The sequence below is a fragment of the Egretta garzetta genome, unplaced genomic scaffold (assembly GCF_000687185.1).
Source record: "Egretta garzetta isolate BGI_Z169 unplaced genomic scaffold, ASM68718v1 scaffold215, whole genome shotgun sequence".
Lineage (NCBI taxonomy): Eukaryota > Metazoa > Chordata > Aves > Pelecaniformes > Ardeidae > Egretta > Egretta garzetta.
In genome coordinates, this window is record NW_009259719.1 from 5990709 (window position 1) to 6014233 (window position 23525).

At 46.8% G+C, this 23525-nt stretch overlaps 1 long non-coding RNA gene across 1 annotated transcript in view; it reads left to right on the forward strand.

Annotated features, from left to right (window-relative positions):
* Positions 1 to 16961: 16961 nt before the first annotated feature.
* Positions 16962 to 23525, forward strand: part of LOC118452322 — a 22923-nt gene continuing 16359 nt past the window's right edge. Inside the window, exons 1-2 of the long non-coding RNA XR_004842068.1 lie at positions 16962 to 20616; positions 21798 to 21937. This is a non-coding gene — a long non-coding RNA (uncharacterized LOC118452322). The remainder of the gene's footprint in view (positions 20617 to 21797; positions 21938 to 23525) is intronic.

A 23525-nucleotide genomic window follows, 5' to 3' on the forward strand; every position in this document is an offset into this window, starting at 1 on the left:
TTTGAATGTGTCTGTTAATGATAAAGAGGAGTAAGCGGCAGATGCTGAAGTTTGCTGCTGACTATTCAGAGTAGCAAAAAACCAAAAGCTGCACTGAGTAACTGTAGGAAGTCCTTGCAACATTGGACTGGTAGGGTTGCAGCGTATGATGCTGAGAAAAGCAAAGCAATCCAGGGGAAAGAGGGAGCCATCTTAATCTAAAATGCTGTGCAATTGGCTCAAAACAGGATAATGTCACTTGGGAGAGAGGTCTCAGAAGTGCAATGAACTGGGCTGTTAAGAGCAAAGCTTGATTCTGAGTATGGTCAAAAAACCTGAAACCAATCAACTTCTAGAAAAAGAGCTGAGAACAGACTGTGTAAATGCACTGTATAAATCGGTGGTGAGCAAAAGTGTTTATGTAGGTTTGGGGGAGACTGGGGTAACTAATGCAAGGAAAATCCATTGACTGCTTTTAAATATCAATACATAAGTCTCTTGTTGAAAGTCCCACAGCTGCAAATAGTTGGAGCCCAGGAAAGCGTTTGTAATGAAACGTAGCTACATGCTTGGCCTGTTTTTATACTCTTCCCTAGATGCTGCTATCAAGTACCACTGAAGGCAGGACACAGGGCAGGATGAAGCTTGATCCAACCACAGTTAGTGGCTCTGATTCCTCTGCTTTTCCAAGAAGATGCTGTCCTGGAGTAGGCCATGTGTGGCACACTGTGATGGTGTGTGTATGAGGAGCTTTTGTGAAGGTTGGAGATATTGTGCACTCTTTCTCTCTGTTCAGTGGAGAGAGCTGCCGAAGTGCATGGCTGGAGGAGAAAACTCCTGAGGTTATTGTACATCTGTTACCCAAGGGACATTGCAACGTAGTATAGGGCAGCCGAAGCAGGAAAAGGGGATTTTTACCAACAGAAGCATCTTGTTCTTCACCAGCACCAATCACTCTGACGTGAACAGTTTCCTTAGGTGATGGAAAGCCATTGCCCTGGTCAACAAAACTACCTTCCTCTCCTCTGAGGAACGTTTGGGCAAGAAACCACCTCCAAAAGGATTTTTGCTTTCTTCAACCTGTCCTCTCCTATCACTTCTTAAGTACTGTGCTTCTGGTTAGGAAGAATTGGATGACATGGAAGTAGCTGGATGGGCCAGGTTAACTCATCCTGCCCTCAAAGCCCCATGTACTACTTTACCCCACACCACTGTGGGGCGAGACACTGTGTGGGAGTGTGAGACAAGTTCCTAATGTTCCTGTTGATCAAATGGCCCACTGAGCCTCCTGATCTGCTGTGGTGATAAGTCATAACGAGGACTCTCTCTTAATCCTCATTATCCTCTGTTGGCGCTTCCTGCCCACATACACTAGGTATTTCCTATCAACAGGGAGTAACCTCTGTGGAAGATAGGATCAGATTCCCAGGTACCAGGCTGTAGTAAGAGTGAAGAAAGAATGAGGAAACTGTCCTAATTTGAAGCTAATCTTATAAATACAGGGCTGGATACAGACAATAGGAAGAGAAATGCCAGGAGAGCTTTAGCATTTCGTTAGGGAAGAATCATCTTTTGCCGGGAGTAGCCTTAATTGTAACTTACGATGTGGTAAAGTTGCTGTTTGATCTTAGCTTCAGCAGAGGGGAAGAGGCAGATTCTGCTTTGTGTCACTAGAGGAGGAGTAGCCTGAGAAAAGAACAGGGAAAGTGTCTTTAAAAGCAATTTTTTTGTCACTTGTATATTAATTCAAGCTGCAGTGTGTGGATGGAGTGCTTTATTCCTCAGGTTTGATTTGGATAAAGCACCAAATAAGGAGGAGAAAAGGGCTGTGTGATTTTTCCTGAAGCAAACATGCTAATATACCCATCAGGTATTTAATGTTGCACAGCATTGCTAAAAATGCAGAAAACCATGAATCTTTTCTTTTAGCATAAGTGGGTTGGTGGGGTGGGGCGTTTCTTTCCTTATCCAGACCCATAGCTGGAGACTGTACCAGTCAGAGACTTGGCCTGTCCCTCATGCTCACCTTTCATGTCGGCTGGCTGGAGGGTGCTGAAGCTGTTTATGGTGGGGAGTTCTCTACAGACAGTTTCTTTTATGAACCTTTTTAGGCAATCTGTTAAAATGAAGAGTTGCCTACTACCTGACCCTGTCCTATTCACATCACGGCACCATGCACAGAGCCTGTGATGCCTCTGTACATTTCATTTGCAAGCAGGGTGAGAGCATGTGCATGTTTGTGAGAAACAAATTGCTTTTCCAAGGGTGTGTGAGGGTCCTTAACCATGTATTCATGTCCAGCTGGTATTCTAGCATGATCCCATAACCATACAAATGACTACAGTGCAACAAGGTGTGGACACTGGTTGCTCATCCCCACCCTGAAGGCAGTGTCGCAAGTTCCTGGAAAATGCCGTCATGTCCTTGCGGGTTTGGACTTGTTCGGCTTTTTACTATCCATACAGCTCACAGGTGCTTGTTGGTGTTGGTATTTTATTTATTGCCCAGCTCTGAGCTGATCACCGCTTATTCCTTTGGAGACTTTACAGGCCTTGTCTTGGACCAAGTTTGTGAAGCTACGGTGACGTACAAACCCCCTGCTGCTTCCTAGAAATTTTCTGTCCCTTTTAGATAGTCCAGCTTGGACGGGAGATCTTACTAGGCTTGGTCTAAGATGAGTGATACAGTAGTTCCCTGTCCCAGGCTTCCTGTATGACTTGGGACAAGGCTTTTCAGCCATCTGTATCTTAGTTTCCCACTTCCTATCACTTCTGGCCCTCCCAGGATAGTTGATTTTTGCCTGAAAGTCAGCAGAAGAGTCATGCCATGTGGATTTCCATTCCTTCCCCAGGTGATTTTCTTTGTTGGTTTCACCATAGCAGGTTATGTGATCTAAGGGTTCTACTTTATTATAAACAGTGCAGTTTGGCTCTGATGGCTGGTTTGGGTTTTTTTGTTTGTTTGTTTGGTGGTTTTTATTTGTTTTTGGGTTTTTTTTTAACTTTTAAAATGACTGATGCATTTGGGCTCTGTTTAAGATGAACTCTGTCAGGGAGCAGGGCTGGCCTGGAGGATGTACACAGTGGTGTGGGCACACCAGATTCTCTTTGTGCTAAGTTTACTTTGATAAAGGGTTGCTAAGTAGTGCCTACGGGTGGTTGATGCAGCTGGATAGTGAACAGAGTGCTTGTAATTGCTTCTGCTATCTTCAGGGATGTACTTCCAGCAAGTCATGACACCTGGTAACGTGCTTGTAACATCTATTAACCTTGTAATTTTATAAGTGGAGCTTTAATCCTGTCTGGTTGCCAGTCAGGTCTGGAAACATCGACTATGGCACTTTATGGTCTCTGCTAAAATGCTATGCCTGGTCGCTGAGCTCACTGGATTTTGCTGCCTTTACTGTCTTCTCCTCCTTGCCAGATGCTCCACTCCTTTGCATAGGTTGAAGCCTGCCCTTGTCTATTAGTTTTTTCCCCAAGACCTTCTGTGGCATGGATGTTTGAATGTTGATCCTTTGCTAGCCGGGTGCTGCTGTGTGATATTTCCCCCTTTACACATGGCAGATAGATACCCTGCAGTGAAGGAGCTGTGAGGCTTGAAGGGGCCAGCACTCCTGCAAAGCCTGGTGAGGCCCTGGAGTTTGGGAAGGTAGAAGGACTGGATGGAGAGTTTAAGCTTGCCACAGAAAAGAGACAGATTAAAGAACTGTTGTTTTGTGTGCACTGTTGGGATCTGGTCTGCTGCAGGAAGGGGAGTCCCTGTGCTGCAGGCTGGCTGTGGAAGGCATGTGCCAGCCAAAGGGTTTTCAGCTAGGCAGGAGATGTAGGGAAGAAAGGAATGTCCTATACAGGCTGTGAGCAGACCCTGGACTGAGCCACCAACAGAAAGTTGGTGGCAGAGCAGGGCTTGAGCCCTGAGCTTTTAACAAACCAGCTTTCACCAAAACCTCATGGCCCAGCCTTCTTCTCCAAGGCCTGCTCTAAACATAGGCATAAGGTGTCATGCCAGAGTCCTCATCTGTAGTTGTCCCCATCTGGGAAGGTGTCCCCTGGAGAAATGCAGGCAGCAGCATCCTGCCATGTGGGAAGCCCTGTAAAAGAGAAGGCTCAGCCAGGACAAGTTGCAGAGTGCACAGGAGGATCTTGGGGTGGGGTTTCAGGCTGACTTCCAGGTCCAGCTCTGGGGCAGCCCTGGTAAACTCTTTGCAGCACTGGGAAGGACTGGTGTTCAATGAGCAGGATGGGGTGGATGCTCCGTGCCAAACTCTCGCTTGTCTCCTTTCTCCTTAGGGCATTCTTCATTCATTAAACTTCCTACCAAGGCAGCTTTGGTGGAAGCAACCTGAAACCGGAGGCCTTTCCTGAGTGAGCACCCAGTCCTGGGGTTTGGGTGAACTGCCATGTTTGGAAGAGCAGGGTGGGGAAAGCAGAGAGTTTCACTGTGTGCTCCATTACACACTGTGGACAAAAATACAAAGCAACACCACCAAAGAGCAGAGAGACAGTCTTAATTGCCTGCAGTCAGATATTATTGGTGAGCAGAGAGCAAAGCTTGAATGGAGAGCACAGCCTACCTCTAGTCTATAAGTCTTCCTCCTTCCTGGCTCTAAACATGACTTCAGGCGTGTGGCTCCAAAATAAGCAGTGAGAGCCAGTTTAGCGTGGGCACTGTCTTTTGCCTTCCACTTTCTTCAGTACCCCAGTCAGCAGGGACGTGATCCCAGGCAGCACTCCAGTGGCACGGCTGTCATGCAAAATAACAAGCTGGCAAGTCCTGACTCCTTATTTATATTTTGGTGAAGGTTTTTATCATGTTTCCTGCAGACACAGACTGAGAGGAATGGGTGGTTCTGATGTTGGCATGCCTTTCTGATAAAGGCCAATGGGTTTTAGCAAGCCTCGTGGCTCTTCAGATGCTGTTGGGTCTCAGTATATCCCCTTTTGCTGCTTCACGTGACTGCTTCTGCTGTGCCTGCTGGAAGACAGGTGGCTTCTGTGCAAGGGATTTTAAGAAGTTGCTTAGCCTGTTTACTTTTCAGTTTTATAACCCTTATTCTGTTGGGTTTTTGGGTTTTGGTGGTGGCTTTTTTTTTTTTTATTCTTCCTCTGCCCTGGAAATCTCTCCTTTACCCTCCTCAAGTGGAGAATATTTACAGGAATCTGTAATTTGTTAATTGAAACAGCTTCTTGCTTTGCATGACAAAAAAACCCCGCCAACAAACCATGACTGCAACACAATGGAAGTGTAAACAGGAAAACATACAAAAAGGCTTCATTTTGGAGATATATTCCCTTAAGAATGCAAACCTTTTAGGCCTGGAAGGTCTGTGAGTCAAGTATCAATTGGTGTGATGTACCAGAAAAGGAAATGTTTTATTTTTTTATTTATGTCCAGTAGAGCTCGATGAAGCCTTCAGAGAAAAAAAACAATCGAGAAGCATTCAAGGGGAAACAGAACACAGGGCTTTTGGCTGCGTGTGCAGCACTTTTTAAGAGTTTTATGCGAATGTTAATAGTTTATTCTCAGTCATGTCTGTGGAATGCAAGTCTGTAATTTGGAAATGTTTTGCATGACTTTAAAATTTAAAATAAAAGAGAAATCTGGCCTAGATTTTTAAAAGTGACTACAGAAGTTCTCCCCAAACCAGTGGTGAGATAGCCCATAAACACTGTCTAGAAAACCAGGTCCCTTGAGGCTCTCTCCACTTGGAATCCAAATTTAATAGGCAATTTAGGTGATCTTATGTTTGAAAGTCACCATGTGATTTGGTCAACCAAAGGAATAATTTGTGAATTATCTATTAGCTGAAATATGTTTGTATAAATCATACACTGAGTAACTGAACATAATGAGTGAAGTCATCAAACCTGAAGTCTGTTCATGGCTAATTTGTGAACTGACAAAAGAGCTAAATAATTTCATGAGCATTTGGTTCCAAGTTGTGCACCTACCTCTAGTGTCCAGCTGCAAAAGAGCAAAATGTTTAGTTAGCTCAATATTGATGATTTAGAAGGATCAGATCTATTTTTATTATTATTGCTTTATTTGGAAAAGACTTCAGAAGTCTTTGGAATGTCTCTTTTTTTTTTTTTTTTTTTTTTTTTCTTTCTTTTTTTAACCCTTTTTGACAGGATGCTAGCAGGTCAGAGCCAGATAGTTATCCCCTCTGCAGCTGGTCTGACAGTTAACAAGCAGTTTATTTGCTCTGGAAATTCAGAGGGGTCCTCCTCTGCTGTAATGGGATCCTGCCAGGCAGGACGACACTTTTCACCTCTGAGACTTGAATGAGGGCAAGGGAAGAACAAACTGTCACTATGAGCTGTTCCAACCAGCTCCCTTCTTCTGTCAACTGCAAACCATGATTTTATGTTTAATTATTTGCATTACATCATTGGTCCTGTGCTAGGTGTTGTATGAGGCTAACAATGTAAAACCTACACTAGGTTTAGACATTGTACAGGCTTCCCTGTAGGGCGTATGTGCTAAAGTGTTTGCAGTGCTGAAGGAGGGGAAGCTGTGAAAATCTCCCCTATCCCCTCCTCTTGGAATAGTAAGATACTTAACATATTAGTTTAGCCTGCTCATTAAAACCGAATACTCTTCTTCAGAAGTACACCCCTACACTATTTAGAATCTCCTTTATGCTTTCTGTGCTGCACATCTGAGCAGGACACTTCTGAGGGAGACCCTGGCAGAGGTCCACTGTGTTCTTCCCATCAGAGCAAGCCCAGGCCAGGCACCTGGACAGGCAGTTCAGGGGGGCATCAGATCAGTAATTTAGAGACGTTGGCCAAAGCAAAATGCATCAGAGTCTTGGCTCTCCAGAGCATAAAAGTCAAAGCATCTCTTCTGAAGGTGCCTGCTAATTGCAAGCAGATCTCCTCCCTTCCAGAGCCTGTGGTGAGGGTTGGCTGCTTGTTATTGCCCTAATGTTATTTCCGCATCCTCACAGCCTGTGTGTACATGCGTATTTCCACTTGCCCTTTTATCATGTTCTCCTTCCTGAGCTTCCCTTTAAGACTGTTGATAAGCTGTCTGTATTGCTTAATATGGGTGAGGGCGTTGTGTTTCAGAGGGTCTGGCAGGGTTTCTTACAGAGTACCTGGATGCACAGGAACTCTTAAAGTGTGGTCTCATGGTCTAACAGTTGGGCAGTGTAGCCTGCCGGTTCCCTCCCAGCAGGATTGTGCTTGCTGCAGATGCCAGCTGGTCTGGTGGGTATGAAACTGGGAAAGGATGTTCTGTGTACTGGTGGTAAACCTCTGAGCAAAGGGGGCTAGGAAGGGGAATGGGCAGTGCTGGTGGCAGAGGAGGGACAGCCTGACTTGCAGAGCCCCTGTCCTACACTCACCAAGTCTTGGTTTGAGAGGGTGGAGGGGGAAATTGCATCTCTTGCCTTTGTTGGTGTCTCTGCCCTCCTGCTCTCATACAGGCCTGTGTGTGTAGTGTCTGTGGAAGCAGGGCAGGGCAGGACAGCAAGTGCCTGGATCCCTCGGTCTTTCTCAATCCTGTGGCCAGACTTGTTGAGCCCAGTTCTCGGTCACTGAATCAAGCCTGCCTTAACCTGGTGGAAGTGAGGTCAGGGACTGGAGCTGGATGTGTCCTCCTGTTCCCATGGCTAGCCATATGGTGAGAAACCCAGGAGCCGATCACACTCCACTGCTCCGGTAGGAGATGCTTGCCCTTTACCCTTCTTTGGAGTGGTTGAGTCTGTCTGTGCTGAAAAATGCTCTCCCTCCGGAAGAGGAAATATGGGCCCTGCTTCTGTGAGATGCTGCAGGGTGGCCAAACATCCTCAGCAGATAGAGATCGTGTAATTCAGGTGGACCACTAAACTTTTAGGCAGCAATTAGGACTTATGCTGTAACTCTGAGTCAACTAATACATTTGGGTGTTGCCTTGGCATACTTCTGATGGCAAATCCTTCCTGCGTAGGCTTGATGTTCTTACGTTCTCCGCTGGCCTCTCAAGTACTCCCCTTGGAAACCTGATCAAAAGCCTGTGGTGATGGCAAAGGGAGATGTCCCACTGAATTCCCTGGCTTTCCTTTGGTCCTTGAAACCTGCAGATGATCCCAGGCAGTTTCTTTGATGCCTTCTTCCCCAGTGGATGAAGTAATTATGACTTCCATGCAGCAGGCTAATAACTCTGAAGACTTTCGTCAGGCCGATTAACAACAATTGTGTTTTAATAAAAAATGTTCTGGTAAATCCTTCTGAATTGCAGTTCTAATTACTCTGCAGCCTGATGTGCAGCAATTGCAAAGCTAATAGGATCACCTGAATCCAGTTAATGAATCCTCTGTTATGGCTCACTGTGACTCACAAGATGTGTAGTGCTTCTTCTGGTCTCCCCTGCCCTTGCTCCGTTCCTTAGTGAATATTTATGCTCTGTATTACCAAAGGTGAGGGGGTGTGCACCTAAACTTTGAATGAATTAACTTAAATATATGTGTATCCTTCCTCTCATTATTTCAAGGGACTGTAAGGATCGAGAGCCTGGACTTTTTGCTTTGGTCTCAAGGCGAGTTCATTCAAGAAGTCACTGGTAGCAGCTACTGCCTGATGGCTCTTTTCAGGCTTATAGATTTGGGTGAGAAATCTGTTCCGTCCTGTTCCCTGCTTCCCTGGTAGTAGTCTGCATCTATGTTAGACAAAAACACTTCCTCCTTGCTAGCATTTTAAGGTAGTAGTCTGCGTCAGGAAAGGAAAAAAAACATTAATCTGAAAGTAATTTGTTTTGTTGGAATGCTTTTTCTTTCTGTTTCAACCCTTTGTATGTAAACTTGCTTATTCTCCCTGGCTGCTTCCCGACCACACTCCTCCTTCCTGCTTCCTTTCAAAAGGAAGAAGGCTTATTAACCCCAAATCCAAGTTCTTCCATTTTTTACAAGGTTGTAAGCTGGTGATCTGGGTTTGGAAGGCTCAGGACTGCTCAGGAGTGGGACTCTGGATAAGTAACAGGGACCCAATGGTGCTTTTGTTTTTTAAAGTGCCTTTTTCTTTTACAGGTCTCCACTGTCTAGATAGTTTGGGGCTTGTTGGCAGACTGTTGTGTTCAGCCTCAGTCAGGGATAAGCAAAGGATTGTTTGAAAGTGGCCTTTCAAAGCTTCCCTCCTTGGTGATTTCTTGTTCTAAATGTACTGTGTTTCTTGCATATAGGAATAGGATTAACTCCTTGTTTAGGCATACTGTAAAATGTGCCTCTAACCATGTACCTTATAACTACCATAATAGCAAGGAAGCCTGTCTGACGAATTTAGTGGCAGGAAGCAAAGTAAACATCTAAAGGTTGTAATAAAGAGATTCAGGTGGGTAGGACACAGCAACATACCATAGGAAAGACTTGACACCAGCCACATTTCTGGTCCTGTAGCTCCAGTGCAGTCCTTTACTGGACATAATGCAATGAACCATTTGTCTTACCTGCTCATGGAGTTGGGGCTTGTGTAAAAGTGCAGATGTGAGGCCTGGGACTGGCTGTCCCTCAGCTACAGGGGTATTACTGTAGAGGGGAAGATGCATGGAGCAAATCTTTCTCTTTCCCACTGCTCACACCACAGCTGATTTCATATATGGGTCAAGCTGAAAAACTCGAGCTCACTATGAGGGTGTTGTAGGACTGGCAGTTTTCAGAGGCTTAATTAAATTTCTGTCTAGGAACTTGAAGACCTTGGGTAAGAGGGAAAAATGCTAAATGATACAAGTGTGGCAGTAGAGAGAGATGAATGAAGTTAGAAAGGAACTGTACAAATATTTATTGCATGCTGGCAACAGATTTCAGGCCAGTCTGTTACAGGGAGGGAATGGCACTATTTTTTTTTTTTTTAAGCAGAGTTTAGGGAAAAAAAAATAAAAGGCTTGGGTGATGTTTGGAAAGAGGAACAAAACCAAGCCCAGCGAATCTGCTTGTAAATGATAAGACAAGGAGGAGGAGAGCAGCAGAGGTGCTGGAGGGTTTGTATTGCTTTCCTGGGCATTAAAAGTGCAGTATCGTCTCTGTGGCTGCTCCTGCCTACCTGGAACATGCAAAAAAACCTCTTGTGAGCGATGGGCTGAACATGGAAGGAAAGGAGTGCAGTTTATCTTGGATTTTAATTATTATAGTGTCAGACTTCTGTGTGTCTGGCTCTCCACTGAATGTTCAGGGCCTGCTCTTTGAAGGCTCCTCTCATTTTTGGTGTTTACAGTCATTTATCCTCTGTTCTCAGTGCTGGGCTTGGTTACTGGGAATGGATTAGGAACATAGGAGCTGTAGCATGGGTCAGATACTGGTTTTGATTGCCTATGGTGATTTTTTTGTTGTTGTTTTTGTTTGGTTTTTTTTCTATATGGAAGAAATGGGTAATGTGTTCTGGGGTTGGAGCTAGCTTGGCTCTGACCTCTGAGATACCGGATGCCTTGGCAGTGGCGATAGCTAGGTGGCTTGGGGAGAAGGGGAATGCGCTGCCTCCCAGAGGGTCAGATGGGTTTTCTCGTGGTGGGTGGGAGGAAGTCACTTCTCACCTCCTCCTCAGACAGAGCAGAGGTCTGCTGTCTTGCTTATGTTTCCCTTAGTCTTGCTGATAAATGTTTGTATTTTTGATGTTTTGGAAGCTGAGTGCAGGAAGATCAAAACTCATGCTTGTCAGCTTTTGGGGAGAGTGAGAACTGGTTGCTTCCCACATGTTGTCTGTGGGATTGCTTCACATGGCTGCTCTGTGCCTGGGCAGCACCTTGCCCTTCCATAGAAGACATTCCAGGCCCTTGGGAGTTCTCCATGCAGGAGCTGGGCATGGAGAAGTATGCTGGGCATAAGCAGGATCTGGGGACCAGGAGGGATGGAGTTTGTTCATGGCTCCATCTAACTTTGGCCACCTGGCCTCAGTGTGATGGCCAGGCATGGCAGAGTAGCCTGTGCTTGATGCTGCTGACCAGGAGCAGACTCTGTCCTCACTTTGCATTATGATGGCAGACCAGATCCTGCCTAACACCCGCTTTGCCAATCACTAGTGCCAAATCTGTTCTTGACTCCTGCTCGCAGCAAGGCTGGAGGGGGAGCTGTCGCAGTGAAGCTCCAATCTCCCTCTCTGTGAACCTACCGTGGGAGTTTTTGGCATGCCCCTGAGTGGGACAAAGATTTAAAATCCTTACCTTAACCTATGGGGAAAGTAGTCAGGAGGCTTTCATCTTTGGAAAATGCACTGGGTTCTCTGGATGAAAGAGCTATTATTTACCTATCAACAACATAATCCCCCTCCCTCCTACAGATTGTAGGCAAGCTCCCGGGGCAAACAGCACTGTAATTAAGAACAAATATTTACTATGAAGGACTAGCTGAGGCCTGGCTGGGCAAGCAGCCATGAGCCTTGTCTGAACTTGCCTTCTGTTTATTCCCCTTTGAAAGCAAGGAGTCAAAGTCTTTTGTCAGAGGAATGTTTGTGAGGCACAAGATGGTGGGTTGGGCCTCCAAAGCAGCCAGGAGCCATCAGGCTGTTTGTTCCAAGCCTAGGAAATCCCCTACAAGCAGACTTACTTGCATCTAGAGGCACTTCACTTTTCTGTTATGGATTGCTCTTGGGTAGATCTGCAAGCAAGGGTGTGTGCAAAGATAGACCCACAGCTGGTGCCATGCTACAAGCAAGTCTGCTCTAAAATCACAAGTTAATTTAGGCTTTATTTGCATCTACTTTCCCTTTTGATTTCTGTTGCAATTCAAGATTTTACTTCCCAGGACTCAAGCCCCAGTGTTTAGGTGCAAGGGACTTGGCTGCTGGAGAAAGCACATCCTTACAAAATTGCAGGGACTGTTTCACAGCTCAAACTCGCAGCCTACTCACCTGTCCTCTGCCACTCTGATCAACAGCAAGGAGGGGTGACGGGGATCTTGGTCATCTTCTGGCAAGGCTTGGCAAGCTGAATTTTATTAAATAAGTCAATTGTGAGTAATAGAAACAATTGCAAGGATGTGGTGTGTGGTTCAACCAGCTATCACTGCTGTGGTAATGCAACAAGGCATGTGATTAGACTGGGAAATTGCTGTAGCAATACCAAGATTTACAGCATGAGTCCTACAGAAGGAGTAGACGTGGGAGACATACACAGACAGAGCTTGCAAAAGGACTGAGTGAATTGTCTGAACAAGGCCAGCACCAGCTTCCAGGGTGCTGAGGTAGCCTTGGAAGTAACTGGAGAGGTGCCCCACAGCATGCTGGTATCTGTGTGTGCTATAAAACTCATGGGTACAACTTGTCAGAGTTTTTGAGGAATATGTTATCAGCTGGTGGTCTGATTTTAGAGTATTTTTTTGGTTTGTTCCTCCTTGTTATAGGTATGGTCACATATTCTCAGCAGTGTAGCAGCTGAAAATGGGGTTCACTAATGCCTGTGCTCATGGGCTGAGCCTAACTTGCCTGGAACTCTGATCTGAGAGCTGCTTTATGTATTAGGTACCTGGTTTGGGTTTTTAAAATAAGCTCTTTTGCTCCCAGAGAAAAAAGTTTATTTGAGGCTTTACTCTGAACAATGTGTCTCCTTTCATTTGGGAGCTTAGATTGCAACATCAGGGAGAAGGCAGCGGTTATCTAGTACACAGGGTCTGGGAGGGCTGGGAATAGGAAAGGCTCTCAGCCGTGAGCTGGGAAGTCACAGAAAAGCAAAGAAATGAGCTAGAGAGGCTCTGCAGACTTGAAATTAGTGCTCCTTAACAAGGCAAGAACAACTTCAGCAGTGCCTCATGCTGCGGCTTTATCAGTGCCCACCTCCTGCTTTGGCCCATTAGATGTGTGGAGGGAGGAAGCGGCTGCGCAGCCTCTCCAGCTCTTGCCCTGTGCCCAGTACGTTAATGCTGGCAAACCCCAACTAAACCCATCGCTCAAGTGGAACAAAACTTGCTCAGTGTTTTTTGCATTAAACCCATGCCATCCTGGTCCATGAGTGTATGTGGGTTTTGGCTTTGGTGTCCAAAATAAATGCCAGAAAAGCTGTCAGGTCTCTGGTTTGACTTCTATGAAGATGTTGTCCATTCCAGTGTGTCTTGTGTGTATGGGCTGTAGGAGGGGAGCCCTGCTTTTGTCATCTTTACCAGCAAGTCAGACATCTAGTCACCCTCTGCCAAGCCTGCAAGAGCTTTGCTTGATTTTTAAAGGGAGGGTGTGGGTAAAGCTGCCTGGAAGATGTGCTGTGCTTTCTGAAAGAGAAGTAGGCATTGAAGTTCTGGTCAGAGGAAACATCGGATGGTTCTTTGGGGGAATGATTCCTGCCTTGTTTTATTGATACCTGCTACTGCTGCTCTTTCATGGTCATGGTTGCTCCTTGGCAGGTTGAGGGATGCATGTACTTGGAGTACTATGTCCTGAAAAGGTGAGTTTGTCTAAAGAGCACGTCTGCAAGAATTCCTTGGATGAGGCCTTGTTTGCCTTGGCTAGTGTAAGATCCTGAAGCCAGATAGGCTACTAGACAGAGGTTGTGCAGAGACCTTCAATATCCTAGTGCAGCAAGCAGTAATCTGGTTTGGGGAGGCCATCTTTTAAAATTGTGTTTAGAGTTTCATACCATGGACAAGTGCGTCCCTCAGACTACATATACTGGAGAATTCCCTCATTTCTTTAAACTTACTTTATTAAAGAGGTGGTTGCTAGAATGTGTCCTACCTCTGCTCTTCCCTGTTAGTTTAGAGACAAGTTTAACAATTATCGTTTGAAAAAGACCAAAGGAAAGAACTCGAGATACTCTTCTCCATCTGGTGTTACAAAGAGACTTTAAGACCTCATCTTGGGGGTCTACCAATTGGGTGGGTACCAGTCTTTTGTGACAGTTATCAAGCAAATAGACTAGGTGCTTTCTAGTGCTCAGGTACACACATGATGTTCTGAGATGGAGCACATGAAAGGAACCTGAGGAGAGACTCAGGATCCCCAGAGACGTGAGTGGGAGAAGCAGGTTGCTGTGGCCCGCACAGTTCTACCTAGTGCTGGTGAGGAAGAGTTAACTCGCTTCTGTCTGAGCTGAGCCTGGAAGCAGAGGTTGGTTGGTTGGCTGAACATTGGAAATCCTCTCTTCATGCCAGGTGTAACAAGGATCATCTGGTAAAAATGTGTGTCTGCCTGAGACACAGATCTGCCTTAGACATGTATTGAGCACGAATGGAGTTTGCTGTCTGCTGGAGGAGCCAGGTCCCCAGTTGAGCAAAGCCTAACGGAAATTGGATCCAGTCCAGAATGTCTGGATGGCATATGATATTTACTGAAATATGGCATTGCTTGTGTAAGCAACACACCCTTCTCCCTCACTCTGGAAACCATCTGGGTTTCATGTGCAAGCGGTTAAAAAGCGGAGCAGGAGAGCATCTGATGCTGTATGGCTCTTGTGATGTATTTTCCACTCTGACCCCCCTCCATGGGTGTCCCTGCATTTGCAGGCATGGAAGTCTCAGCCATGCCCTGATGTCTTCTTAAAAACCCACTGAGGGTTTTCTTCCTTTTTTCTGCAGTGGTTGTAAACAGATTAGGGTTGTATGAGGAGTTTGCGTAGGGCTTTACTGACAGGGTAAGAGGCAATGTCCCTCGCCTGGGCCAGGGTACAATCATGCTGGCCAAACCTTCCTCCGTTTCTAGCTGGATCCACAGCCAGTGGCTTTATTGACTCTGCTGATTTTTATACCAGCTGGAGTCAAAGCTTCTGGGAATGAGGAAGGGATATTTGGCATGTCAGTGCACTTGCATAGTAAGTGTTTTTTCCAAAAGGAGCTGCGCACCCTTAGGAGAGGCTTGGGACTGTGCAGAGCTCCCTGTCCTTCACATAGCCAGGCTGAGAAAGGATTTGGCCAATTGCTATGTTGTAAGGACAGGAGAGGCAAGGGGAGTACACAAAATTGGCCCCTGCCTGCCTAAAATAATGCAAGTTTGGCTGTGCTTTTCATTAGCTTCTGGGATGGGGTTTAGTTCAAGGTAGCACCTCTGGGGTGGGGTTACGGTTTTCTCTGCTGTTTTCAAGGCTTTCCTTGTAGCTTCCTCTCTGTCTGTGTGTGCACACTCTGTGGGTTTTGTTTCTTAAAGGGAGCGTCATATGACAGCCCCGGCATCTCTGATCTTTCTGGCAGACTGATCCTTCTTCCTTCCGGAGCGTGATAAACAGTCCAAGAAACTGCGCCTGTGTGTGAGTGCATGTACACCTTTCAGAGACCCACAGCTTGCTTCTCTAGTTCTTGGTGTGGTTTTTCTATCCTTCTGTCATAGTTTCTGGTGCTGCTATGCTTCACCTTCCCATCTCCTCTCCTGCTGCGGTTTACTTGCTGCTGCCTGATGTGAAGATGTAGGTGATACAGAACAAGCCATTTCTGAGAACCTTGACCTGTGCTCTCTGGCCTTGCACCCTAATGGCACAGGATTTCTGAGGTGGTTAGTGTTTCAGGCACCCCTGAAAAGATGTTGCAGTGATTTTTGAAATCAGCCTGTTCTTTGAGCAGTGGCAGTTTCTTTCTGCAGCATGGATGCTGTGGCTTGCAGGTTACCCAGATGCCCAGCACAGGCAGATGCTGGTAGGAAAGGAAAGCTGCCTTGGTGTGTCCGTGCAAAGCACTGTAGCACAGCAGAGCTCCAGTTCAGAGCAGCAGGACTCTAACATGGTGGCAGCAGTCTTTGAGACCTGCCTTTGGCCTAAGGTGGCTAAAATACAGAGAGGCACTAAACCAGCTTCTATTGCTTCCAACCCCAGAAGCTTGTGCTTTTGTGGCCAAAGGATCTGGCTCCAGCTCTGTTACTGCTGTTGGAAAGTGGAAACACCCTGTGTGGAGACACCCATCAAGGCCTCAGGGGGTCTGAAGGCTTGATCTTTGCACCTCTGCTCTGAGAGGGTCTTGTGGGCTGGGACTTCCCAAAGCCCCTTGAAGCTGTGTAATCTCTGAGGCCAACGGATGCCTTTTCCTCAGCGCCTGGAATAACGAACTCGTTTGAGTCTCATTCTCCTCTCTAGTTCATGCCAGATCTGAGTTCCCAGAGTCAGGCTGGACTAGCCCTGTACTGTGCCTTCAGCTCTCCCAGCTGAGTCTGCCCCTTTCCTCGAGCACAGCTGAGGCTTGAGAAGTGACGTGTGTTTGTTCCCATCCTCCAGAGTGGGAGGAAGGTTCCCACTTCTGTGTTCTCTTCCTCTGTCTCTGGAGCTTTCGAGAGATCCAGCAGCTTGGCATTCAGCAGCAGCATTTAAACAGGTCACTTAAGTACAGGTACCTTTTCCCCCCACCCTCCTTCCTTTTTGCTACTTTGGCAGATTGCCTTGCCTGATTGACTGCATTTCGATTCATCTCTGATATTTAATCTCCTCCCTGGAGAAAGATGGGCAGGAGAGATGCTGTTGCTGCCCTGGGGTAGAAATCAAGAACTGTAGAGTGTTATTTCATTCAGTCCGAAAAAACCCTCTAATAACACAGAGGACGTGTTGTGCTGTAGTGAAAGGCGGCTTTGAGAGATCATGTAATCTGCCCTCGCCTGGCCTTGTGCTGTCTCTTGCTGTAGGACTGGAATCAAAATACCATCTCAGACACTGCAGCCCAATTGATTGGAGTGGCTTCAACCAGTTCCATCTCTGTGCTCTGGAGGAAGACCTTTTCCTCCTCCTTCCCTGTCCTGGTCAGATAACATCCAGGAAACTTGGTGTCCAGATGAGAATTTCTTTCTTTTGCAGGGAGGTGGCCCTGTGAAGGAAGCAGTCAGCTTTATAGCAAGTGAGAGTGGGTGGACTGAGGATGCTGGAACAGGAGAGTGATGGGAGGGAGCAGATGAAATGATGGGCCCCATCTCTCAGCCAGAAGGGTTGTCAGGGTCAAAGGGTTGGAATATGGATGAGCAGCTGTGAGGCAGAGGCTGGAAAGAGCTTTTCTTGTTTGTGCTGAATAACACTTGGTCCATTGGCTGCCTGTGTCTAGCTGTATGCTGTCCTACAGGGTTGAGAGCTGTGCCCTGTTGTCCTTCCTCTTCCTCTATCCCTGGGACTTTCTACTGGCCGTATGCTCTTGTCTGGAGAGTGGAGCAGAATCAGGCCCATTTGCTCACTGCAGTTCCTGCTGCATAAGGCGGTGGGAATGATATGATGCTCTTCCCCAGGAATTAACATTGGATGAGGCATGTGTTTAACCGCGGTAGGTCGGGCTCTCCAAGTGTTTTTAGAGTAAGACCCCCTCTTCTTTCCAGATGGTGAAATGTCTCTGAAGAGTTCTCACTCTGGATAGACTTTTTTATTTAACTGCTTGGCCTCTGCCCAAGGGAGTCTGTGTGGCTTTATGGGAAAGGATTTTTAGTTGTGCAGAAATGGTGGTGTGCACATTTGAATGTGTGTACCCAGTGGATCATTCAGCTATGGATGAAATTGTACTGTTACAATGTTTGTGCGTATGCATTGATTGCACTTATCTGAAAAGTTATAATCCTTACTCAGTCAAAGCTTCTGGTATTATACGTCTGCTTGATATGCTCTGTCTGTGCTCTGCAAGGCTCTGTTAAGCCCATTACCACCTCCTTCCCTGCTGCATACTTGTCTTTATCATCTTGTGCCTTGCACCCAGTTAGAAAGTAGCTGCGTAGCTGGGTCTGCTGCCCAGTTGTGCTTGTGGGAAATAAATGATTTCCTCAGGGTCTGGTGGCTGAGGGTGGTGGAACAGCAGGGTTAGGGAACCCAGACCCTCCCCTTGGTGTCCAGAAACGATCACGATATTTCTGTTGCTCCCTGAAAGGATGTATATACTCTGTATCTGCAGGGAGACAGATTAGATCTGACTTCTAGGAGAACACCATTTTAATTCTCTTTTCTTCTAAATGGATGGGAGGAAGGTCAGATGAGGAGAGAGGAAGAGCTCTGAGAATTAAAAGGTGAGGGTGGTATAAGACTGGTGAGGACTTGATATTAATCTAGGTTTGAAATTAAAGGTGTTTCCCATTTACTGTGGTGCTAAGATATGGAACATCTTCCTGTAGGGGCAGAATGAGATCAGGTTGCTTGGTGGAGAGAGTTTTACCGGGTTTTGAAGAGGGTTGGTTATGAAACAATGCTGCATGTGCTCACAGGGCTTTTGCCTGGTGTTCTGGGAAGTCCTCCCTGGTGTGTGGGTGTGTGTCTGTCTGCCTGTGATTCTCAAGGTCTGTTTGGTGTCTTGAAGGCCTTTTGGCTTTCCAGGTAGAGGAAATGCTGTGTTGATACAAAAGTATTGTCTCACATGCCATGGGACTGATGGGTGGAAAGGTGTTGTCTTATCTGGGGAACAACATTTTGGGGATGTCTGTGTCTTTTAAAAGGATGCGTTGCAGGTAGCTGACATGACCATTTGTTAATCAGCTGCAGAGTAACGATGTTGGGGGATAGCATTAGAATTAGTGTTAGTGCTTGTGTCCTGCAGATGAATTTGGCTAATGCTGAAGCATGACCTACCAAAAGTTAGTATCTCTGACAGCTGCATCCCTAACTAGCTGAAAGAAGACAGGAGCACAGGGTTTACATCCTTCAGGGGTGAAGAGGGGAAGGGAGAACAGCAGGCTTGGCAATGCCAGTGGGGGACAAGCTTTCCTTTCTTTTGGTGAGGACAGAGGAAATCAGACCTTTTGGGACATATACAAGGGGTGATGAGACCACTGGTGCATTTTTCTCACTCTCTGTTCCTTACTGGGATGGCTTCAGCTGCAACTGAACATAATACCTAGAGTCATGAAGCCTGCTTCTGTCTGGAGACAGTTTGAGGAGAGACATTGTGTCTGCCTTTTTCTTGCATAGCCTAGGCTTAGAAACACTTCCTAAAGCACACAGTGGGTTTTTTCCTAAGTGCCTGTGGGTATTGAGGTTGGCAAGTCAAAAGTAAGGTTATCTGAGGACCCCATGCATTCACCAGGGTTACTATAGTTGCTGCTTCTGCTCTAGCTGTAACAAATTCACATGCTCACATGAGGACCAAGAGGGTAATCGTGAGATACGTCAGGGCTGTTTGCCCCAGAGCTCTGTCATCACAAGATGGGAAACAATTCCTCAGTAACACTGCATGATGCAGTGTTACCTGTCATGTGGTGAGTACCCATCACCTCATGGAAGGGGCTGTGCAAAATAGGCCTTCAGAGCTCCGCTGTGCAAGTATCCTCCTCTCCCAGGCATCTGTTATGAAAGCCTATGCTTTGACACCATGGTAGGGGTGTTTCATACCCACAGGGGAGGAGGCATGCAGGAATAGTCTGGATCCAGGTGGTGGGTTGTGCATGACCCCTGCTCTGAGAAAGGTGGCGTAGGTTGGATGTTTGATATTCTGGAAAAGCATCCTTGTGGTGTAGAGTTTTCAGGGCTTCCAGTCCAGGTAGTTTTACACTCCTACCCTAAAACCTGCTGTGTGACCTTTGGGAAACTCACTGGTACCTGTGTGTGCCTCAGGTCTTCCCCCTTCTCTCGTTGGCTAGATCAGTTATCTCCATGGCGGCATCTTCTCTTGCTCCACATCAGTGCTGTGGCCCTCAGCCTGAGCACAGCCCTGGTTTTGAGGTGGTAATAACTCAAAGCCTTTGTGGAAGCTTAATCTTCTAAAGGGTCTGAGCTTCATCTCATCTGCTCCAGGGAGGCACGTCTGGGAGGGAAAGGGAAGATGTAAGGGAAAGTTTTGGCTGCAAGATGGAGCAGCATGATGTTTTTTATTCAGTGCTTTGCTGGCCAAGCAGGGCTCTGAGTGCTGCTATTGCTTCTCTGTCAGCTTCTTCCACTGGAAACTCCAGGCCCCTTCTCTCCTCTACCTTGGATAAATAACCGCTGTCTCAAGACCTGCAGGAGTGCCAGATGGAAAGCATTCCCTTCCTTTCAGACTTGCTGGGCACACAGGACTCGTTTACAGCTTGCTGGCATGTGCTCGTCATTCAGAGAGCTGACCAGGCACTGCCTCTTTGGCATGAGCAGAGGGAAGCCAGGCTCCAGGACACAAAAGAAGTAAAGGAGAAGGGATTTGTAGAGCAGCTGAATGCAGCCGTCATGCCTGTGCTGGCAGCGCAAAGGTGTTCAGTCAACACAACAGGAGCAGGGCTGATCCCAAGCTGCAGGAAGACAATCTGCTCAGCCTTGTAACTGTGTTGCTTTTGGCCAGGCCTCTCCAAACACCCATCAGACACCCCTACCTCAGAGCAGCCCTCAGAAGCAAATACCTCTGGGAGGAAAATTTAACCTGCAACAAGTTTGAGACCACGAAGCAAATTAGTGGCATGGTTTGTGATACCACCAGAAGGTGTAATTTCTCCACCCGTGCTTGGGCACTGCTAGGTACCACTAATGTTTTGGGAACAGACACACTTTAAAGGGATGAAAAAATATTCTTACATCCCATCCAGCATTGGCCTTTTCTCCTTGATAGAATCACTTACAGTGGGAGGGCTTTGGGAAGGAATGGGGAGCTGGCAGTGGTGGGAATGCCTACAGGAGTAAAAGCAGGCTGTGGAAACATGTTGGTACACAGAGGGAGTAATATGGATGGCAGCAAGATGCCCAGGAGGGGTTCTGTGTGCTCAAGCCTCTCACTGGGACTCCAGCAGCCTTTGGTAGAACTGGAGAGGTGAAGTGCAGAGTGGTTCTAATATCCAACCCTTGTGGAAGCAGCAGAAAGAGGACTTGTCCATCACTGAACTCTTTTCAAGTGGCACAAGCTCTTAGGTAAGTGTTTCTGGAAACATAATGGGTTTTCTTCTTGCTTTGCAGGATTCCCTTGCCTTGATGACGTAAATGAGTTAAGTGCTAAATGGCACTGCGGTCACTGCCACAGTCAGCTTGTCTTTCTGCAGGGGTAAGAGCCCTCTCAGCCTTCAGAGTGGTAGAGAGGTGCCTTGGGACATGGTGGGGAGGGCTTTGCAATAGGACCTGAGCTTTTGCTCAGCAGTCCCCTACCCACTGCATGAGAGGCATATGCATGTGCTATGGTGGTGATCGAGGCCAGATGGCTGCTCAGACCTGGTTCTCCTTCACCTGCCCTGCCCTCAGGCGTTGGGGTGTGGGCTTGGGGCAAGTCTCTGTGGGTTGGTGAGTTTAGCTCAGGTTCAAACATGGGGGGAAATGAGCTCACCCATTTCTGCCTCTTTGCAGGGCCCTGCTCTGACAGGCAGTGCTGCGCTGTCCAAGCTCTGGAGCCCTGGTGCTGCTCCAAGGCTGCCCGCCTTGCAGAGGAGAAGATGGTTTTGTTTAGTTTGCTTATGTGAAGAAAAAAGTCTGTCAAAATAGGGATTTGGAAAGAGGAAGGGTGAGCAGGAAGTCTTCCTGTTGGCATTTATTAGAAGGGAAATTAATGTTTTATGTTCAGGGGCCCTGCTGGATGTGCAGTGCTTGGGGATAGTGGTGTAGTGAAAGCCTCCTGACTTCTTGAGTGCAGGGTGCGAATGTGATCTGGAATAAGCAAGAAAGGGCTAAATATAGAAGCCACTGGCTCCCATCCTGCAATGGCGGCTCTGCCCTCGCTGCGGTCCTGGAGGCAGCAAGTTCTGCCTATTGTTCCGGTCACATTCTTGTGTCCCACGATGGGGCCTCTGTGATGGAATAAAATGAAGAGAAACAGATGGGAAAACAATAACCCAAGGAACAGGCCCTGTGCTTTGCTGAAAGCTTCCAAAAACCCATAAATCCCCAAATGCATTTGTGCTGCATTAGGGAACTGAAGCAAAGCAAGGGCCAAGTACTTGCCTTCCCCAGATCCCATGTGCTCTTCTTGCACAGAGACAGCTCTCTATGGGGGCTCTACCTTGCAACAAATGATTGTAGTGGCAATTCTGTTTCCTTAATCTTTTAATTCTGGCAACTTCCCCAGCTGTCCTTTTTCTGCGCTCCCTGACCCTTTTGTCTTGCAGGCCCCTGGATAAAGTGACTGCACAACAAACTGCCCCACCTTTCCATCCTTCTCATGTACAACTGAGCTGGCTGCATGCAAAACATGGTGGGACCCTCGCAAGGCAATGGTGCGGCGTCTCAGTCTCAACCAGAGTTGCTGGTAAGTGCTTTATAGAAAAGAATAACCATTAGTGACTGTGAGCCTCTTGGAAGGAGAGGGACTGACTTGAGCACTGAGCGGGGAACATGACCTGCCTGAAATACTGTGTTTGACCACGAAATTGTTGAAGTAATTGGACGTCCTGACGCAGTCACAATTCACTTCTTGTTCGTGTTTGAAGTCAGTGCATGATGTTTTCCTCAGCAGATTGTTATCTATAGTATCCCTTCCTTGAGTGTGTGTGTGCAAAACCCCTGGCGAGCAGCAGGGAGGATGGAGGTCAGTGGATGAAGTTTGGTGCTTTATGCAGAACTCTGCTTTACCTTGCAAAAAGCAAGCAACTTGTTTACTCACAGACAGGTAGGTGAGTTGGCTTTGCTCACGCTCAGCCAAAAACTACAACTCTTTCTTTCCCCAGTAGCTTATTTGCTGCTGTCTTTTTGAGGTGAAGCAGTTCCCCAGGGGATCAGACCAATGTTGTAGCTGGCCCAGGGCACGAGTGAGGCAATGCTGTGGGGAGCAGGGGACAGGATGGGGGGTGAAACGAAATGAGGTCTTTCTTTGAACCAAGCATCTTGTGAAACCTCATCTTTAGGATCTGAGGCAGGAAGAACTGCACACACTGAAGGTGTGCTGCTGCAGCTGTGCTGCTACAGCATGGGAGCTAAGTCATTTAAAGGCAGATAGGGATCTATATGCCAGCGATCTTCATCCTTGTTAAAATTCCCCTTTTCTCCCCCTGTTCCTTTCCCTAAGCATATATTCTTTCACTCATCCTCCTCCCTGATACATTTGCTCTTTCCAACCACTGCTCCATGTCAAACAGCTGTCGCTGCTCTGAGTGGACAGATAGATCCCTATGCAAGCAAAGAAATGGTGAAACTATTCATGTGCTGAAGTGGCTTGGTCCAAAGCTACTGAAACCAACAGCCAGGCTCACATTCTGTTTAATGGTCTTTGAATGAGGCTTGATGTAATTCAGGCAGTTGCATTTGCAGGATACAGGTTTTCTGTGTGGCTGGTCACTGTACTAGGGGGTATTTTGTACAGACAGATGTGTTCTCTGAGATTACAATTACATAGTTTATTAACTTTATTGTTCCTTGCATTTGAGTGGGAGATTTTTTTTTTCATTGAAATTATAGAGTGTTTATGCCCTTTTGTTCTTTGTGTACATGAAACCGCATAGGAACCACCAAGTTACTGGTAAAAAGCGAACTTGAAATTGACACAAAACACTGTGGTGTGCACAGGGGTGTGCATTGCTTCCTTTGACCGAGTGTTATGCTGCCAAACTAGTTTCATATCCTGCATCCCCTGCTGTGCTATAGCACTGCGATGCAGCTGATGTGCTCTTGTGTCACCGCTCCTACTGCTGGGTATAAGGAGTGCACCTAACAAAGCGTATTTCAAAGGTGAGGCCAGTCAAATGTAACTGGCCCTGGCTCCAGTTCGTGTGTTTGCTTGTGCCACCTTGGAGAACTGTCCTCGGAAAGCACGCCAAGGACAGGGAACTGCTCCTGCCAGCCCCGTGGTGCTACAGGAAATGAATCTTCCTGTTTTGTTACCCACCTCGGTTCTATTTAGG